Here is a 15,683-nt window from a genome sequence, read left to right as displayed (position 1 = left end):
TACAACATTAACTAACTGATAAAATCTTTCTCATTTTAGTTTTGAAAATCAACAAAAATCCTTTCTGGCAAAGGAAGTTGGTTAAATGCCAAGGCTATTGATGGAAAGTGGTAAGGATATAGATTAAAAATGCTCTGTTTTGATTATATTTTTCTCTTTTTACACCTTAACTTGTTTAAAAGATAACTGTATGAAAACAACATAGCCAAACAGAAGATTTACATAAATTTGTGAGAAGTTTTGTTGGTTTTTCAAAAAGGCTGGATACCTTTTGTCATTCTAGGCTACTTGATGGATTCTGAGTACACTAGATTTTAAAGGTCTTACAAATAATTGAATTGTGTTATCACAAACTGAGTTATTCATTAAAATAATTAAGTTGAGGAGTTCAGGCTTGTAAAAAAACTAAAACGTACTGAAGGGCAACTAATTTCAATGAAAGTACTCTTTTATCTCAAAGACAGACTCCATTGATTCTTTAGGGTTAGAGATCAAATAAAGAGACAAAGACTAACATGCAGACACACATTTGAGAAAGTGTCTGGCCTCCTTTGAATCTTGATTTGAAGCTACTGCTCCTATAGTTTCTGATCTGAGAAAGTCAAAGAAATAGCCACCCATTCTTCTACTATTTTCTAAAATAAGGATGAATTTTAAAATTCACATTACAGGGGCTCCTGGGTGGCTCAGTCAATGAGGTGTATATCTTCAACTCAGATCATGATCTCAAGGTCCTGGAATGGATATTCACTGGATAATTTTTAAATAAGATTGTGTATTAAAACATCAGTCATGTGTGTGTTGGGGGGTATGGGGTGTATCACTTTATTTATACCTTTATACCTTTATAGGGTATATCTTTGGATCATGTTAGTAAATTTGTTCATTTTAACTACTCCAAGAATAAGAGACTCTTAGCTGTAGTAAACAAACTGAGGGTTGCTGGAGGGGAGGTAGGTGGGGGACGGGATAATTGGATGATGGGCATTAAGGAGAGCACTTAATAAGCCATGGGTATTATATGCAACTGATAGATCACTAAATTCTACCCCTGAAACTAATAATATACTATATGTTAACTAAATTGAATTTAAATACAATTTTTAGAAATAATAACAATAATGTTTAATAGCATTAAGAAGGTGTAATTAGGATGTTTGTGACAATAGGGAATTATATTTTGAACATTCTTGAGCCTTATTAGTCTATTAAGATAATGTATGAGAGGCAATTCTTAATCATCCACCTTTAAGTTAACAGATCTATCTTCTTGAACAAAATTTTAGGTCAAGTAATTAGGCTACTCTGAGCATTTTTCTTCCCTAACCTTCAACCGGAGGCCCATGCTTGCTAGGTTTGCATGGGCCAATTGTAACTAGAATCCTACTAAGTCAGTTTAGTGAAAAACCCTAGGATAAAGAAGATGTGGTTTATGTATACAATGGAATATTACTCATCCATTAGAAACGACAAATATCCACCATTTGCTTCAGCGTGGATGGAACTGGAAGGTATTATGCTGAGTGAAATGAGTCAATCGGAGAAGGACAAACATTATATGGTCTCATTCATTTGGGGAATATAAATAATAGTGAAAGGGAATATAAGGGAAGGGAGAAGAAATGGGTGGGAAATATCAGAAAGAGAGACAGAACATAAAGACTCCTAACTCTGGGAAACGAACTAGGGATGGTGGAAGGGGAGGAGGGCGGGGGGTGGGGGTGAAGGGGTGACGGGCACTGAGGGGGGCACTTGACGGGATGAGCACTGGGTGTTATTCTGGGTGTTGGCAAATTGAACACCAATAAAAAATAAATTTATTATTTAAAAAAAAACCCTAGCCTTTGATATCTGACTCCTAACCACCCACTCTCAATACCTGATCACTCTGGCCTACCTTCAGCAAGATGGTTAGGTCTGTTTAGCACGAATTCTTCCCACCTTTACCATCTCCTCTTAGTAATTTCTATCTACCAACTACCCCTCACCTGCTCTTTGGCTATAAATCCCTACTAGTTCTAATGTATTGGAAATTAAGCCCAGTTCTATACTGAGGTGTCCTTTCCCCTATTGTATTAGTTCCTGATGAAAACCAGTTTTTCCGGGCAGCCGGGTGGCTCAGCGGTTTATTGCCGCCTTCGGCCCAGGGCGTGATCCCGGAGACCCGGGATTGAGCCCCATGGAGCCTGCTTCTCCCCCTGCCCCTTTCTGCCTCTCTCCCTCTGTCTCTCATGAATAAATAAATAAAATATTTAAAAAAAAGTTTTTCCCACTTAAACTACTGCCATAGACTGGGTTGTTTTTGTTTTTTGTTTTTTTGTTTTTTTGTTTTTTAATAGAGTACTATCTGTGAAACAAAAGTTAGTTACTTTGGCTGAAATTGTAAAATGGATGATTAAGACTTTATGCGAAATAGTTGCAAGGTAATAGGATCTAGTTTTGTTTATCCAGTGGGAAAACGGATAGATTTATTCTAGGATAAAATGTCTGGTTATTCCACACTCTGAAAGAGGAAGACAAACTCCAATGTAGATAGAAAACTGTAGAAGATTCAGGAAGTAAAATCTATTTGCCTTGGTTTTATATATGAGACTGAAAAAAACAATGATATATGTTACTATTTTACTATTTTGGCAGTTTGCAAAGCTCAGTTTTAATTGGTTTATTTTTAAAAACAGAAATGCTTTATGACCAAATACTATACTGAAATAAGACTCGAATTTGGTTTTTTCTCATTTACAATGACATGATAATTTATCTCGATATATTTATTCTACTCAACCAAAGGCAGTAAACGTTATTCTTTACCTTCTGCGCAATCATCCAAGTTAGCAGAGATTCTTTAGCTCTCAAGAATAACTTTTTGTGTCTTATGCTGACTTAGTATGCTCTATTATTTTTAAAATATAGTTAATTGCCTATGAAAGAGCTGAAGTTCCTTCTATTGTTTATTTTAAATACATATCACTCTGATTAATAGGTAGCTATACTACAACAATTCTTGTTCTCAGAGCCTATACTACTTACACCACCGTTGTGGGGTGTTTTGTGTCTACCAAATATATAAATTGAAATCCTAATCCCAAATACCTATGAATGTGACCATGTTTGGAAACAGTCTTTGCAGATGTAGTTAAGAAGATTACAGTCATCTGAATTAAGTCATACTGTATTAAGGTGGATTGGGAGATACTTAATGTTCTGAAGGTCTCAAAGAAGTATGCCCTCTCATATTTCTAAAAGTTACTTCATATAAATATTATTCCTTAGGAATTTAGTTTTGAGATTACTATAATCATTGGTTAAAAATATCTCCTGTATAACTCTTTCTTTTCAAAAGTGAATATCTCCCCCTCTTGAGTGAAAGGCAAAATAGTATCAATGTGTGTCATTAAATCAAAGTAAGACAAAAGCTTCTCTCTCAGTTTGACCATCAGTAAGGAACATCAGTAATCAACACAGGCTCTTCATAATACAGGCATAACTTAAGAGATCTTCCTGTAATTCACTAGCTGTCTGCATACTCTCCTCATTGCCACCTTCATTTCTTGATTCCTGAATGTATAGATGACTGGATTCAGAAAGGGAGTGAGAACAGCATCAAAGATGGCCAGAAATTTATCCAGGTGTATGGAGGGAAATGGCCACATATAGACAAATATCAAAGGACTAAAGAACAAGAATACCACAGTGATGTGAGCTGACAGTGTGGACAGAGACTTGGATGAACCAGCTGAAGAGTGTTTCTGAACAGAGAGAATGATGATGATATAGGAAATGATCAGTATGAAGAAGGAGCCAACAATCCAGGCAATCCACTATTGGCTATGACCATAAACTCTAGTCGGTAAGTCTCTGTGCAGGCAAGTCTGATGAACCAAGGAAGGTCACAGTAAAAGCTGTCCAGCACATTAGGACCACAGAAGGGGGGATCCCTGGGTGGCGCAGCGGTTTGGCGCCTGCCTTTGGCCCAGGGCGCGATCCTGGAGACCCGGGATCGAATCCCACATCGGGCTCCCGGTGCATGGAGCCTGCTTCTCCCTCTGCCTCTCTCTCTCTCTCTGTGACTATCATAAATAAATAAAAATTTAAAGAAAAAAAAAAGGACCACAGAAGGGTAAGTTTACCACAAAAGCTAGTTGAACCATGGAATGGATAAGGCCAGTCATCCAGGCAGCCACTAAAAAGAAGATGCACATTCTTGGACTCATGATGGTCAGATAGTGCAGAGGCTTACGTACGGCCACATATCTGTCAAAGGCCATGGCGATAAGCAGCACCATCTCCACACCACCAATGACGTAAGAAGATTTGAGCAATGCAACTACCAAAGGAGATGACTTTTTTTTTTGCAATAAAATTTTTTAATGAAAATAAATAAATATTGGCCCAATGACTGATTCTTCCAGTTGTTTACCACCAGCTAGTCTGCTGACTTTGTCTTGTTTTCATATTCATTCACCTTTTGCCTTCATTCTTTAAAGCTATCTTTCCTGAACATAAAGTCCTAGGCTCAGAGGTGCTTTCTTTCTATACTTTGTGTCATCATTGCAGTGTCTTCTGACCTGTTTTCTGAGAAGTCACGGGCCTTGGAATTTGTATCTTTTCTGAAAGATCATAAATCATCTTGGGAGAAGTGACTGAAGAAACTCCCAGGTCAATGAAGGAGAGGTTGGCCAACAGAAAGTACATGGGGGAGTGCAGGTGAGGGTCAGAAGTCACAGTGAGCATGATGAGGGAGTTTCCCATCATGCTTGCCATATAAAACGTGGAGGAAAACACAAAGAGGAGAAGCTGGATCTCCCAGGAGTTGGTGAGTCCCAGGAACACAAACTCTGACACCACAGAGTGATTTGCTCCATCCATTGGTTTGGTTGGCACTGCTACCTCAAGAAGAAAATATAAATTAGACTAATTATGTTAATAAATTAGGAAAGAGGTCAAAATTATGAAAGCCTGTCTCTATTAGAACTGACCTGATATGTTCATGGCCCCTCAAATGTGATTACCCGGAAAAATTGGTGGCTGGCATGTGGAGCTGCTCTCTACCCCCAGGTTGTCTCTGCATTTGATACCCTCTGCTTCCACCCAGGGGAAGCCATGATTATTCATGAGCTATGACATGGTCAACATGAGCCAAACCATTTGATTTGGGTTCAAAACTAATATGATTTGACCCACTCACATAGAATAATCACTGCTGTAATCCCTTCCAAGCCCATAAGCTTTTATCTAGAAGACAGACCCTTCTCTTCCAACCCAGTCCCCACTTCTGGGAATGTATTCATCTTTTTTTTTTTTTAAAGATTTTATTTATTTATTCAAGAAAAACACAGAGTGGAGAGAGAGAGAGAGGCAGAGGGAGAAACAGGCTCCATGCAGGGAGCCTGACATGGGACTCGGGTCTTCAGGATCACGCCATGGGCGGAAGGCGGGCTAAATTGCTGAGCCACCCGGGCTGCCCAGTATTCATCTTTAATATTACTTAAATGTTTACAATGTCTGCAAAATCTTGCTTTATTATTACTAGCATATCCACCAATTTTTCTCTGCATTTAATACTGCTCTGCTTCCTCCCAGGGTAGACACTATGATGTTTTTCATGAAATATAAGATTGGTCAACTAGAGTAACAAGAATTCAATGCCAAATTCTTTGATTTTTGGTTCAAGACTAATGTAGCCTGGCTGTAATCACAAAAAAACAAAATAAAACAAAACAAAAAAAAACAAAAAAACAAACAACAAAAAAACACCTCCGCCATTTCTAAACTATTTCATTCACTTCCAAGACTACAAGCCTTATTCTGACAGACACTTCCTCCTAACTCCCCACCTCTGGAACATATTTATCTTCAAGGCTTATTAAATTTTAACTCTATCTATGAGGTCTTGCTTTATATCACTAGCATTTATTTACAGTTCTAACTCACAAAAGACTGTGAACTCCTTGAAGGCAGCGATTATGACATATTCATATTTGGATTCCCTGAAGTAATGAAGTGGTCCATACAGAGGTGCAGGCCCATTAACTGTCTGTAACGAGTTTGCATCATTCTAGGCACAGAAATTGAGAGTGCTTAGAAACTTATCTAGTGATTTTACAACACAGAAAACCCAGATGTATGATTTTTGTATTTACTAGAGTATCCATCCATGAAGGATGGAGGGTGAGGAGATGCTCTCACCATTTGAGAAGCACTGTCCTAGAATACTGAACACATGATCTGAGAAGCCTTAACCATGAAGGGTGCAGTGGAAAGTATTTTGTCCAAGTCTCTATATAAGAACTTATCATGTTACCTTGTAATTTTAGTTTCATTTATTGAAGCAACATAGCATAGTGGAAAGAATATAGATTTGGGATCCACAAAACCAAGAGTTATACTCTGGTTCAGCAACTAAGTTAATATTGGGCAAGATACTTAAATTCTTGAACCTCAGTTTATCTATGAAATTGCAATTAATAAGACTATTCTGAGTAAGTTGTAGAGATAAAGTTTGTCATCATGTATTCAAAGTGTAAATATTTAGCAAATGTTGATTTCACTTCCCTTTATTTCATTTGTCCTTAATAGTGCTCAACACATGAAATAAATGAATGAATAAGAAAATAAAATGGCACTGGCCAGCACACAGTATCAGAATTTTATATCTGAAAGATATTTAAACAATACATTATGATTAACTCCTTCCACGTAATAGATATAATATTCATAATCTTTTAGTGATCAAAATAAATACCATCCTATGTATGGGATTTCACTCAAAAATCACCAAATTTCAGGGGATCCCTGGGTGGCTCAGCAGTTTAGTGCCTGCCTTCAGCCCAGGGCATGATCCTGGAGACCCGGAATGGAGTCCCATATTGCTCCTTGCATGGAGCCTGCTTCTCCCTCTGCCTGTGTCTCTGCCTCTCTCTCTCTCTCTCCCCCTCTCAATCTCTGTCTCTCATGAATAAATGGGTAAAATCTTAAAAACAATTCATATAAAAAAATCACCATTTTTTGGGTGGCTCAATGGTTGAATGGCTGCCTTTGGCTCAGGGCGTGATCCTGGAGTTTGGGGTTGAGTCCCAGATCAGGCTCCCCAGAGGGAGCCTGCATCTCCCTCTGCCTGTCTCTGCCTCTCTCTATGAATAAATAAATAAAGTATTTTTAAAAATCACCATATTTCTTTTAATAGTACTTACGACAAATGTAATTCATTGACTTTTTTGTTTGTTTGTTCTCCTTCCTGGTGGTACTGCAACCACCACAGAGGGAAGAACTACATCTATCTTGTTGTCCAGTATATCCTAAAACTTAGAACCACAACAGTTACAGAGTAGGGATATATAAGTATTTCAGCAAATAAATATTTGCTGAAAGAGGATATATTTAAAAATAATTTTTTTAAAAAGAGGATATATTTGGATGATTAAAAAAATATGTCCATTTATATAATTAAAGAAGATGGGTAAAGAGGCAGCATATCCTTTCTTTTTAAGGCAGCATATTCTTAAGCAACAGAGAAGATAGACAATAAAGGATTGTAAAAGTGTAGAAGAGTTAGGAAAAAAATAAACAAGATTAAAATGGAAATCTAAAAAAAATAAAATAAAATAAAATGGAAATCTAAAAATGATGAAGAAATTAGGAAAATATATGTTTAATAATGAGGAAAAGAAGGATAAAGCTTGCTTAAATTAAGTAAAAGGTAGTTTATGAGGTTATGATTTGCATTACTTTCTGGACCCACTATTGACAAATTCTGTGATCACAAATATAGTATTATATCTCCAGATGTCTTTAAGGTGCCAAGGCTATTGGGAAAGTGTCTCAGAAAGTCTTCATCAACATGCACATAGAGCCATGGATTTATTTGCCATTTGGCTCTCCAATCTCCATCAACTAGGGAAGAACTGAGAATTTTAGGGAAAGTGAGTTTAAAACAGAACAAGATATGAAAGTGGAACGAGATGTACTAAAAGGATAAAAATACATCCATTCAAAAACCAGGGAATACAGAAACTTGAAAAGTTTGGGTCCTCACAATTTTAAAGTGACTTGAGACAGGGTCATATCCAAATCCCAGTCCAGAATGAAAGTCAGAGATGGAGATACAAAGAGGTGTTTATTCACCTGAAAGTCATCAAATACCCATAGAGAAAAGCTCCTGAATGATGATATTCTAACTCATCTTCTCTTATATATTGGCTGTGCTTTGAAATAATGCTTCTTAAACACATTAATTATACCCATAATTTTGTAACTAATTAAATATCTATAATAAAAAAGACAAGGTCTAACTCTTTGTCTTCTGTTGTGATTAATCCTTTTTCTTGATCCAAATGGAAAAGATTAATCCTCCAAACAGATCCCTAGACATTTAATTCTGTATAGATGTAAAGGAAATACTGGAAACTGAAGTTTTAAATGATAGTTATCAAGGTGAAAGGGATCTACAGACAGCTGTTAGGTTTGAAAAGGGTACTAATCTAAATCTAAATTTTCTGAATATAAAAATATTGTGAGTTTAACATATCCCTCAGCACACACTTTCTACATTTTTTAAATTTATTTTTTATTGGTGTTCAATTTACTAACATACAGAATAACCCCCAGTGCCTGTCACCCATTCACTCCCACCCCCCACCCTCCTCCCCTTCCACCACCCCTAGTTCGTTTCCCAGAGTTAGCAGTCTTTACGTTCTGTCTCCCTTTCTGATATTTCCCACACATTTCTTCTCCCTTCCCTTATATTCCCTTTCACTATTATTTATATTCCCCAAATGAATGAGAACATATAATGTTTGTCCTTCTCTGATTGACTTACTTCACTCAGCATAATACCCTCCAGTTCCATCCACGTTGAAGCAAATGGTGGGTATTTGTCATTTCTAATAGCTGAGTAATATTCCATTGTATACATAAACCACATCTTCTTTATCCATTCATCTTTCGTTGGACACCGAGGCTCCTTCCACAGTTTGGCTATCGTGGCCATTGCTGCTATAAACATCGGGGTGCAGGTGTCCGGGCGTTTCACTGCATCTGTATCTTTGGGGTAAATCCCCAACAGTGCAATTGCTGGGTCGTAGGGCAGGTCTATTTTTAACTCTTTGAGGAACCTCCACACAGTTTTCCAGAGCTGCACCAGTTCACATTCCCACCAACAGTGTAAGAGGGTTCCCTTTTCTCCACATCCTCTCCAACATTTGTTGTTTCCTGCCTTGTTAATTTTCCCCATTCTCACCGGTGTGAGGTGGTATCTCATTGTGGTTTTGATTTGTATTTCCCTGATGGCAAGTGATGCAGAGCATTTTCTCATGTGCATGTTGGCCATGTCTATGTCTTCCTCTGTGAGATTTCTCTTCATGTCTTTTGCCCATTTCATGATTGGATTGTTTGTTTCTTTGGTGTTGAGTTTAATAAGTTCTTTATAGATCTTGGAAACTAGCCCTTTATCTGATACGTCATTTGCAAATATCTTCTCCCATTCTGTAGGTTGTCTTTTAGTTTTGTTGACTGTATCCTTTGCTGTGCAAAAGCTTCTTATCTTGATGAAGTCCCAATAGTTCATTTTTGCTTTTGTTTCTTTTGCCTTTGTGGATGTATCTTGCAAGAAGTTACTGTGGCTGAGTTCAAAAAGGGTGTTGCCTGTGTTCTTCTCTAGGATTTTGATGGAATCTTGTCTCACATTTAGTTCACATTTAGATCTCACATTTAGATCTTTCATCCATTTTGAGTTTATCTTTGTGTATGGTGAAAGAGAGTAGACACTTTCTACATTTTTATCTTTCAATTTGTCACAAAACCTCCTATATACTCAAGTAAAATCTGCCTCCTCTCCTTTTACTTTTTATCACTCTGGGAAAGATGAATGTTGAAAAGAACTTTTCAAATAACCACTTCTGTACACATATGGAACAAATTAAGTCACCTCTGAGATTTCTGTTTGTAAGATTCAACAAACTCAGTATTTTGTTATTTTTCTGTTGTGCCCAAGATTGCGAATCTGAGAAACCACCAAGGAGCTGACACCGATGCAAGCACACGAGGGTTTATTAGCAAGCTCGAGCTTGGGTCCAAGTATACCCGACACAGCGGAGCAGGAACTTGGATCCCGAGATGGGTTACAGCTTGGTTTTTATGGGCTGGTCTAGGGGTAAGGTGGGGGTTTTCAGTAAGGGTGGGGGTGTGAGAATCTCCAGTAAAGAGGTCTCACAAGCTCTTGCTTCCTTATTGCGATAAGGGCGTGCTTTGTGTGTGTGTGTGTGTGTTTTGTTTTTTTTTTTTTTCCTGTAGCCAGGGTAAGGTAGAGTTCAGAACCTGGTCACAGTGGCCTGGTCGCAGTGGCCTGAGATGGCTACCGAAGCTACAATGGCTGTACTTGTGCCAATGTTAAACTTGAAATGCTCTAATTCTCTTGGATTCCACATTTCCTCTTAAAATCTTTTTCTCACTCCTTTCCATTCAAAACAAAATTCTCATTCAGAAGCCTTATTTAAACCTCTCTTCTTTCTACTTACAACATAGAAACATATAAAACACTCTCATTCCAAAGGGATGAGACCTAATTAAGGGACCAGAAAAATTAGTGTAATCTCCTAATAGCTTTATAGGATTTTTTAAATCTTCAAATTGTATTTTAAGACGATGTTACATTGGAAATTATTTATTCAGCTTTGAAGTTTTGGGTCTCCATGTCTTCTATTTTTATTGAAATTCTGGGAAATCCTTTTCCATCTTATAAACTTGACACGTTCCTAATAAATTTGCTTCCCTTTTCAGAGATGATCATTTTATTCCCATCTCTTTTGAAAAGCAAGTGGGGAGACAAATATAATTACCCTAGTTTTTTGTATCTTTCTGTGTCATCAATCTTTCTCATGTGTTGATCAATTTTCATATAATCAGCATAGGAACAGACTGATTAATTGCAACCAATGCTGAATACAAAATATTACAAAACCATTTGACTGTTTCTAAGGTCTTTCACATTACCCAAGGTACAGTGTGATTCTAGCTAAAAGTCAAGGTCAGTTAACCTTTTCCAAAATGTCAATCAACTTTCCCACAATTATTCTATACTATTCAATTCCTTATCCTGGACACTATTTACTTTGTTTTAGGATAACACTTAAGCACTTGGCAATATGACTCATATTCATAGCAATTTCAACAACAAAATCACATCTAAGATTAAAGCCACTTTTTGCATTGCTATGTTTATTTCCATCCTTCTATTTTACCTGTATAAAAGGAATAGCATCTTCTGGAAGTTTGACATTTTCCTGTGTTTTCTAACACAAAGTGCCATATAAAATCCTGCCATTAGAAGAAATGAAGCTAATTACAGCTTCAGAAGACAGTAACCAAGTGATACTGCAAAAACATGATAGTTTAGAAGGAGCTCCTAGATCAAGGGACTTTACCCCTAGAGAACTATTTGGTTTGACCAGATCAACCAATGATTTATAAAACTTGTAATAAGATACTAGAGAGGAAGGAGGAAATAAAAGTGGAATATTTTTCTTTAATATCTTTATGCCATTTTGTTGAAAATTTTATAAATATAGGCAATTACTCTTAGAATTAATCTCTGGAAATAGATAAATATTAACTCAAAAAATTAACTATGATTATCTTGACCATCTCCAAAAAAGCCACAGTGCTTAATTTTTTAGTGTAATTTAAGTAGTAGAAAAATGCACATGCAATATTTTTTTAAGAATTTTTAAAAATATTTTATTTATTTATTTATTTATTTATTTATTTATTTATTTGAGAGAGAGAGAGAGAGCATCAGCAAGGGGAAGAGGCAGAGGGAAAGGGAAAAGCAGACTCTCCACTGAGTAGGAAGCCAATGTGGGGCTCAACCCTGGGACCTGAGATCAAAACCTGAGCCAAAGGCTCAGGTTAACTGAGCCACCCAGGTGCCCACACACAACTTCATTTTTATGCAATCATTATATTGAGTAATTACAGATTTATACAAAGATTTAACTATACAGTTATTCATTCCAGTGAATAGAGTTTAAAAGTAAGTAAAACAATTGAAACATATATCAACTGATGATTAATTAAAGAAATTATGATATATCCATACAATCTAATTCTCTGAAGGCATTGAAAAGCAAGTTCAAGCTTTATATAAAGACAACTTTATATAAAGACAACTTTATATAAAGACAACACTGTTGAATGAAGCTGTAGGTAGCAAAAGAGCATGTATAGTATGTTGCTGTGCATGTAAATAGACCTACATATCTGAACAAATAGACAATAAACTTTTTTTGATAAATACTTCAGAACAGTAGATTGTTAGATGAGAAGCTAAGGAATTTAGCTTCCAATTCTCTTTGGAAACATTCTTCCCTGGGGCACTATGACTTCTGAACCTATCAAATCAAAGTTCACATGAGTAAAAAGCAAAAATTCTCCCAGTATGTTATTTGGTTTTATTGATAGACTGACTTTTTCAACCTTGGATGCATATATTCCAGCTTTAAAATAGATAGCAATATACATATATTGGCCACTGGTTTAAGATATGAACTGCATCAGATAGTGTCCTAAAATTGCAAGATGTTCACCTCTCAGGTGATACAAAAGCTGAGCCTTCTGTATGCCACTACACTACTCTATCAAGTCAGTTGTTTCTGGGGTTTGGAGCACAAGTAAGTCCAGTGAATGCAATGGGTATAAACTCATGGTCATACTTCACTTCCTATAAAAATATGCTCAAATACAATATTATATATTAAACTATAACCACAGATAAGGCAAGGAAGATATTCTATGAATCAATAAATGGTATTTCTGGCAGCACCACCGTGGGTAAGAAAGGCAAAGAAGTACTCAGAATTAACAAATAGATGATAGATCATTTATATTATGTAAACATATATTATGACATATATTACAAATATATTCATAGTTTCATTTCTTTACAATGTACATTATATGTTTACATAAATATAATTTATAAGTATTTTATATAATATATATTTTATATATTTATATAAATTTATATAATTTATAAGTATTTTAATATTTATATCTATATATAAAGTATGTAAGATATATTTATATAAGTAATATTTTCCCTATGAAGTGAGATTAGAGAAAGACATAGATAGAAAAGAGGTAAATATCCCTATGAAGATAAGCATCTCCTCGTTCCATAGAAGAAGGATTTAACTTAAATCAATGTGCCACAAGCGTGAATAATCTCAGTCCTCTCAGAGTAAAGTAAGATATGGTACCAGACAGGGAGCTGACCATTTATGTTTATATTGGCAGCTTGGGCACCAGCAACAAGGGTCAGCAAACCAGCCTTAGTGATGGAAAATTCATGTAGCTGATTTTATGCAGAGACATCAACTCTGCTGCTGTGGCAATTTTCAATGCTAATTAAGCAGTTCTAGGACAGCTGGGGAAAAGGCTGACTGACAACCACAGGGGCAGGTCATCTTATTCATGTACAATGAATATCCTTGGTTGGGCTCTTATATGGGCATGTATACTGTCATTCTGCATTTTTCTGAGAAGTCCAGCTACCTACCTCTCCCTAGAACTCCATGCCAACAACTGTATAAGCTCATTCTTTCTTAGTCCCTGAAGAAACCAATTAGGCCTCCCACAAATTAGTAAGATTGGTACCACAACTATTCTTTCCTTCCAAGAGAAGCATACGATTAAATGTATCCCCCAAAGTTCTTTGCAGTAGAATGATTTTCCTCCACCACCATCCTTCAGGGCAATCTCTGAGTAGTTTAATGCAATGGCCATTTACTTACAGCTGATGCCAACATAATATGTATAACTATTCATAAGTCAGGTTGTGTTTTCTCCTCCATCATTAATTGGTTATAGAGAATATGCAAAGAAAAATGTGGTGTAAGAGTAGGAGATCCTGGGATCTAAGCCTTCTGCTCATATAGACTACTTTTGCCTTGCAGATTGCCAACAGAGCCTTTTCTTGCTCCAGACCCACTTCAAAACTGGCAGCCTTAGGGGCATCTGGGTGGCCCAGTCAGTTGAGTGTCCAACTCTTGGTTTCATCTCATGCTGTGATCTCAGAGTCTTGAAATAGAGCCCCTGAATGGCCTCCACACTGGGCAGGGAGTCTGCTTGGGATTCTCTCCCTTTCCCTGTCACTCTCCCTCTCCCTTTGTCTCTCACCCTTACACACTCTCTCTCTTTCTCTCTCAAATAAATAAATAAATATTTTTCTTAGAATCTGACAGGCTTATAACTTACCCAGTAAATTATTATTGCCTCCAAAATCAAGGCAATTCACCAAGGATTGGACCTCTTTCTCTGGTGGGTATGAGAAAGTGAAGAAACTCTAGGAAAGGGACGCCTGGGTGGCTCCGCAATTTAGCATCTGCCTTCGGCTCAGGGCATGATCCTGGAGTCCTGGGATCGAGTCCCACATCGGGCTCCCCACATGGAGCCTGCTTCTCCCTCTGCCTGTGTCTCTGCCTTTCTCTCTCTCTCTCTCTCTCTCTCTCTGTCTCTCATGAATAAATAAAATCCTAAAAAAAAAAGAAATTCTAGTAAAGAAATTCCAGTATACTCCAAACCAATTGGAGATGTCATTGATGTTGAATATCTCTAAAATTTTGGTGCATTTTTCTCATCATATGACAAACGTGTCATATTAAAGCATCTAGAATACTTACTACTCCTAGTTCACAACATCTGATTAGCATGATGTCATTAAGAGTAACGGACAAACATAATATTCCATGTGATGCCAAAACCATCAGGTACCTTCTATGACATTCATCTGAGAAGGATCAGGAAAATTGTGTCAAAATTTAGAACCCCAGGAGAACAGATTTCTGAGATGAAAATCAACACAGAAAAAGCTTGTTAGAGAGTGCTATTAGGATCAATTAATATCAATTAGTTCATTTGAAAGTAAGGAATTAAGCAGGAGGTGGCAGAGGCAGAAGTTGGATGACAGTTCTAACAAGGCCTCAGCCAAACTTGCAGGAGTTCTGCACCTGGAATGAGATTCCAGAACTGTCTCCAGTGGACTGTTAACCAATCATTGGATGAAACTAACACAGAAAGTGAGTATGGACTTGGATATGTCAGCTCTAGTTAGTCAAAGGCATTCCCAAAAAAGCAAATTGATGGGAGATGTCAGATAATAACTCTCCAACAATGGGGAACAAATATTTCTGTCCTGAATAAATCTTTCTGTCCTAAGAGTTAGGGGAATAAATCTTTCAGTCCTGAAGGAGGGAATCTGGGTGGCAGAGCATAATACATGTGACGTCCACCCCTAGGTCACTTGCATCTCCTTGATTTATTTGAGTTCTTGGAGTAGCTCCTTCAGGACTTTACTGAACCTCTTATCCTGTGGGCATCCTATAAAGGGAAAGTTAATGGGATGAAATATAACACCTTTCCCTGAAGTGAGCAGGGAGACCACAGCTTATACTCATATCCTTCCACTGCATAGTCTAGATCTCTTGGTTGGCAACTCTGCTGGCCCAGGAGGATCACCTTATTAGCCTGATGCATAGGCACTCCAACAGCCACAGTGGCTGTTGTGTTTGCCCACTTACTGGCAAAACTGGTTAAGAGAGTTTTTAAAGTCACCATGTAGATCAACTGGTGCCAAATTGTATCCTTCCTACTATCATGTGTAACAGCAGATTTACTTCTTCCTAAAAATCAAT

General features: G+C 37.1%; 1 pseudogene; it reads right to left on the bottom strand.

The window, feature by feature from the left end:
- Positions 1-3,485: 3,485 nt before the first annotated feature.
- Positions 3,486-4,866, bottom strand: LOC112675487 (olfactory receptor 4F3/4F16/4F29-like; annotated as a pseudogene).
- Between the last annotated feature and the right edge of the window lie 10,817 nt (positions 4,867-15,683).

This window comes from Canis lupus, chromosome 30 (assembly GCF_003254725.2).
Source record: "Canis lupus dingo isolate Sandy chromosome 30, ASM325472v2, whole genome shotgun sequence".
In the NCBI taxonomy this organism is placed as follows: Eukaryota; Metazoa; Chordata; class Mammalia; order Carnivora; family Canidae; genus Canis; species Canis lupus.
This window is presented reverse-complemented; position numbering and strand designations above follow the sequence as displayed.